The sequence below is a fragment of the Castanea sativa genome, chromosome 4, assembly GCF_040712315.1.
Source record: "Castanea sativa cultivar Marrone di Chiusa Pesio chromosome 4, ASM4071231v1".
Lineage (NCBI taxonomy): Eukaryota > Viridiplantae > Streptophyta > Magnoliopsida > Fagales > Fagaceae > Castanea > Castanea sativa.
In genome coordinates, this window is record NC_134016.1 from 19,413,390 (window position 1) to 19,419,892 (window position 6,503).

Sequence of the window (6,503 nt, forward strand, 5' to 3'; positions counted from 1 at the left end):
AGTCTCACACTCTCTTGCCTTTTTCCACTCGTAGCTTCGCCTTTTCAGTTCTGCAATGAACTAATAAACTTGATCAAGAAATTCAACTTGTAGTGTAAAAACAAATACCAACGGCAAGAAAATATGACAGAAATACTAAATCAAAGGAAGAGGACAAAAGAAAACGATATTCTGGTCTGAGAGATTTGAAACTACAAACAAATTTTTTTTTTTTTTTTTTGGGAACTGGGTGCACGATTTTAACCTAGTGCACTTCAACAAAAAAAAAAAAAATAAGAACGATGAATGAAGAACACAAAAGGAATAGGATAGGATGGTAACAGGAAACAAAAAAAATAAATAAATAAAATAAAGGGATAGAAAACTGATTTTAGAACCTGTGCTCTGATACCAAATGATGCGAACCTCAATCGACTTGCTTTGAGACCCAACAAAAATATTGGAATTTTTAACCCAGGAAAGCTAAAAATCAGATTTATGATAGAAACCCTGACCCAACGTTTATAATCGAAACGCGAACCAAAGGTATAAGTTGACCTTGACCCAATGATTATAAAGAATCACGAACCAAAGGTATAAAGTTTGAACGCCACAAGGAAGAATCCTTGATAAGTTCACAGTTCTTGAAGAACCAAAAGAGAGCAAAGCCTCACCTTTTCTGAATTTTATTCAATAATATTATGAAAAACGTTTACGTACTTCGCAGTCTATTTAAGGACTCCACAAAACTTGACAGACAAGAAAATATATTCCGAAATAACTCCTAATTGATACCTTACCATATCGAATCAAGTTTGACCTAAAAAGCATTAAATGCACCTAAAAACAAGGAAAATACCTAAAAAACGTACTAAATAATAAAACCCTAATTAAAAGCTGATTTGTCCGAAATTAGCAGATCCAAAATAGGAAAAAATCATTTCTTAACCGATACGTAGCCGGAAAGTCAATCAGCCATTAATTCATGCCATAAATCACTCCCAATTAAGTCAGATCAGCCCTAAATAGCTTGAATTAAATTTACTACACTTTCATCTTCCTTTGGGCCAAGCTTGGAACATCCGGCGTTAGAATCAGCCCAAATCTCTTGAATCAGCCCATTAAGTGCTTCTTGGATCTTCTTGGATCTTGCTCTTGTAATAGGTCCAACTGGAACATGCAATGGATCCTTGAATGCTTGTTGATTCTCATCATAATGTCATACTTAATATCATACATAGCATCATACAATAGGATTTAAGGTCACTAATTCTAACAGATGCAAGCCGAGTGCATTACACAATTGCTTTCATATTGTAGTATTGGCTTGGAACGTGGCTTTCACAGTTTTTCGAAGTTATAAATCAATATAAATGTGTTGTTGAAGATTTCATATTCCTGGATTGCTTTTTATTTTCTTTTTCTTTTTCTTTTTTCATTGTAGCTTACAAATTCCTATACTCTAAAACAACAACATTCTTTCTTAAATTAAGTTGTGGGTTGTTATGTGGATGGGTTCTGATTCGTGTTATGTCATTAATAAATTGCTTAAATTGCAAGTTTTGGTAATATAAAATATTACGAGCGTAATAAATGATATCATATTGACACATAATTTGACATGTGTATTAAAAACGTAAAAAACACGTAATTCAAAGGTTAGATTTTCAAAATATATAATAATATTTATTTTATTGAATAAGGTTGTAGTCTTAAGTTACAACTAATTTTGTAGCTAAACTTTGTCCCCCCCCCCCCACATAAACATATATATAATGAAGGTTGAAGAGTGAGACTTTGATGCAAATCAAGGAGCTGGTCATGCTGATCATACATGTGGAAATGGAGTTGAATTTGCACATGACCCTTTGTCACTTCCTAGTGGCCCAATTACAAGACTTAGAGCCAAATGTCTCAAGGAAGCACTAAATGGGCTAGTCCAAGGGAATTGGGCTGATTCTGAAAAGACCAAGATGGGCTCAGATAATAATCAAGGCTTAGTCCACGTCATCAAAGTAATTAAAGAGGCTAATTAGCATGTAAATTCGCACCCAGCATGGTCTGACCATTAAAGGGTGTTAAAATATATTAAATCTAGTCATTTAGCTATGTTTGACTGCCTTTAAAAGTCCAAGAATCCAAAAAAACGTGTGAACTTGTTTAGGTTAATTTTTGTGCTATTTTTAAAGCTGTAATTATGACTTTGCCTATTCTTGGAGGGTTGTTCCAAGTATATAGATGGGTAGTACGAATTTAAAAAAAAAAATTGGTTTTCAGAAAATTATTCTCCTTGTGAGGTCTTGTGTTCCTCTTGGTTCTTAAACGAACTCTTGAACTTATCAAGTTAATCTTGTGGAATTCAAACAACCAAACTTATCACCTTGATTCTTCAGAGTTTCTTAGGAATTCTTGTTGTGGCGTTTTCAATCCATCGTAGTCTTGGTTTTTCATTTAATTAGATGATGGGTCAAGGCTCAACAAATCTTGTCTACACGATCTTGGGGTTCTAAACCATCATTGTTATCGGGTTTCATCACAATTGTTGGTGGAGTTCATATCATTTTGGTATCAGAGCTTTGGTTCTAAGATAAGTTTGACTATCTTTTATTTTCATTCTATTTCCCGTTCCTTACTAAAAAAAAAAAAACAAAAAAATTTATCAATCTTGTTCCTCACCTTATTCAAGTTCTTGACCTTTTTGATGAGTTTTGGTTTTTTTTCTCATTCTGAATTACTGCTGGATTATTTTGAATTAGTTTCTTGAAGTTCGATTAAGAACTAAAGAAGACACAAAAGAGTGGAAAAAGGCAAGAGTGTGTGAGACTATAAGAGGGTAAAAGTTGTTTAGAGTGAAAACACGAGTGCGAGTGTATCAATTCTCGAGTGAAACACATGAGGAAGGGCCCGTGAGGATTCTAACTTTGTTTTGCAGATTTTAAACATGGCCAACAATCAAGAAGAAGACACAACCAAAGAACTTCGACAACCAATATATCAGAACCTCCAAATGCAGGCACTGCTAGGGGAGATGAGGCGTATGTTGAGGGCTGAAATTGAACCTATTCATGAGAGATTGGATAGGGTAGAAGCGGGAACTTCTAGAGGCCAGCAACATGACATCCACAACAGGCAGCAAGGTGGGCGTGTTCCATGGCGGAATGTTGAGGAAGAGGCGGAGTCTGAGGAGGTTGATGAGCCATATGTGAACCGAGGCAGGTTTGAGCGTGGGTATGGGAATAGAGAAGCTAGGATGGGTAGGCCTAGGAGGGATAATGATTTAGGAAACATAAAGATTAAAATCCCATCTTTTCAAGGCAAAAATGATCCTGAAGTTTATTTGGAGTGGGAAACTAAAATGGAGATGGTGTTTGATTGTCACAACTATTCGGAGAGAAAGAAGGTTAAGTTGGCTGCAATTGAATTTACCAATTATGCCATTGTATGGTGAGATCAATTATTGATTAATAGGAGGAGGAATAGAGAGCCACCCGTGGACACTTGGGAGGAGATGAAAATGCTTATGAGGAAGCGTTTTGTGCCCAATCACTATTATAGGGGATTGTACCAAAAGTTGCAAAGGTTAACTCAAGGTTCCAAGAGTATGGATGAGTATTACAAGGAGATGGAGGTAGCTATGATCCGGGCTAATGTAGAAGAGGATCGGGAAGCCACAATGGCTAGGTTCTTACACGGTTTAAATCGTGAGATTGCGGATATAGTTGAGATGCAACACTATGTTGAATTGACGGATATGGTGCATCAAGCCATAAAGGTGGAGGAGCAATTCAAACGGAAGGGATTGGCTAGGAGGGGACAACCTATGGCTACCACCAGTCAGTGGAAGACAGCTCCAAAAAGAGATGAGCAGCTACAAAATAAGCCAAAATTTGAACCATCGAAGAGTGCCAACTCAAAGACCGCCACTACTTTAGGTAACACTGAGGCTTCGAGTTCTAAAACCCGTGATATTAAGTGTTTTAAATGTCAGGGGCGGGAACACATAGCCAGCCAGTGTGTAAACGAAAGGGTGATGGTGATAAATGCTCAAGGCGAGCTTGAGTCGGAGAATGAGGAAGATGTAGATAATGTTGACATGCCATCTTTGGAGGATGCCGATGATGAGCAAAATGCTGTGGTTGGAGATTTATTAGTAACAAGACGAGTCCTTAATGTGCAGGTTAAGGAGGAAGAAAGTAACCAAAGGGAGAACTTGTTTCATACTCGGTGCTTTGTAAATAACAAAGTTTGTAGTGTCATTATCGATGGAGGGAGTTGCACAAACGTAGCCAGCACTTATTTGGTGGAAAAATTGGTCTTAACTACCTTGAAACATCCTCAACCTTACCGACTTTAGTGGCTGAATGAATGTGGCGAAATCAAGGTGACAAGACAAGTGTTGGTGGCATTATCCATTGGCAAATATAAGGATGAGGTGCTATGTGATGTGGTTCCCATGCATGCATGCCATTTATTGTTGGGAAGACCATGGCAGTATGATCGGAGGGTTACGCATGATGAATTCACAAATAAGTATTCTTTCACTCTTAAAAGGCAACCTATTACTCTTGTGCCATTAACTCCAAAACAGGTCAGGGAGGACCAATTAAAGTTACAAAGATCAAATGAAAAAAAAAAAAGAAAAAGGAAAAAGAAAGGAAGGCCAAAATTGAAAAAAAAAAAGTTTAAAAAAAAGGAGAGAAAAACATTGATCAGAGTGAAAAAGAAAGAGAGATGATTTCGGCCATAATAAGAGCAAGAGAGGAAAAATTCAATTACATTGCAAAAAAAAAGTGAGATCAAGAGGGCATTATTTTCACACCAGCCCCTTATTGTACTTATGTACAAGGAGGCGCTTTTATGTACTAATGATCTCGTCGGTACTTTGCCGAGCGATATTGTTTCTCTTTTGTAGGAGTTTAAAGATGTCCTTCCCGAAGAGGTACCTCATGGTTTACCTCCAATTCGAGGGGTTGAACATCAAATTGATTTCATACCTAGTGCATCAATTCCAAACCGACCTGCTTATAGGAGTAATCCCAAGGAGACCAAGGAACTTCAGAGGCAAGTAGGTGAATTATTGGAGAAGGGATACGTGCGTGAAAGCATGAGTCCTTGTGCGGTCCCGGTGTTATTAGTTCCTAAGAAGGATGGAACATGGAGGATGTGTGTTGACTGCCGAGCCATCAACAACATAACGGTAAAATATCGCCATCCCATTCCTAGATTAGATGATATGCTGGATGAATTACATGGTTCTTGTGTCTTTACAAAAATTGATCTTAAGAGTGGTTATCATCAGATTAGAATGGAGGAATGTGATGAATGGAAAACTGCTTTTAAGACTAAATATGGTTTGTATGAGTGGTTAGTAATGCCTTTCGGCTTAATTAATGCTCTAAGCACTTTTATGCGTTTGATGAACCATGTTTTGCGTTCATTTATTGGTAAATTTGTAGTTGTGTATTTTGATGATATCCTAATTTATAGCAAAAATTTGAAAGAACATGTAATGCATTTGAAATCTGTTTTGGAAATTCTAAGAAAAGAAAGATTGTTTGCTAACCTCAAAAAGTGCACCTTTTGTACAGATAAGCTTGTGTTTCTTGGTTTTGTTGTTAGTAAAAGAGGAATTGAGGTGGACGAGGAAAAGGTGAAGGCAATCCAAGAGTGGCCAACGCCTACAACAATCAGCCAAGTGAGGAGTTTCCACGGCTTAGCTAGTTTCTATAGACGGTTTGTGCATGATTTTAGTAGCTTAGCCGCCCCTCTTACTGAAGTCATCAAGAAAAATGTGCCGTTTAAGTGGGGGAAAGAACAAGAAAAGGCATTTAATTAGATCAAAGAAAAGTTAACTAATGCACCTTTGCTTGTTTTACCTAACTTTGCTAAAACTTTTGAAATTGAGTGTGATGCTTCAAGAATAGGTATTGGAGCTGTTTTGATGCAAGAAGGTCATCCAGTTGCTTATTTCAGTGAAAAGTTGGGTGAGGCAGCCCTAAATTACCCTACTTATGATAAGGAGATGTATGCCTTGGTAAGGGCTTTGGAAAATTGGCAACACTACCTATGGCCAAAGGAATTTGTGATTCATACAGATCATGAATCTTTGAAGCATTTGAAAGGACAGAAAAGGTTGAACAAATGCCATGCCAAGTGGGTGGAATTCATTGAAACATTTTCTTATGTGATCAGATACAAGCAAGGTAAGGAAAATGTGGTGGCTGATGCATTGTCCCGAAGGTATGCTTTACTTTCCATTTTAGATACAAAAATGCTTGGCTTTGAATACATTAAGGATTTGTATGCACAAGATTCTAATTTTGGTGATGTGTTCAATGCATGTGAAAAAGTGGCATTTGGTAAGTTTTATAGGCATGATGGATTTTTGTTTCGGGAGAATAAACTGTGTGTGCCTAGATGTTCTTTGTGTGAATTGCTTGTGAGAGAAGCTCATGGTGGTGGTTTGATGGGTCATTTTGGTGTAGCTAAGACTTTAGGAATTTTGCATGATCATTTTTTTTGGC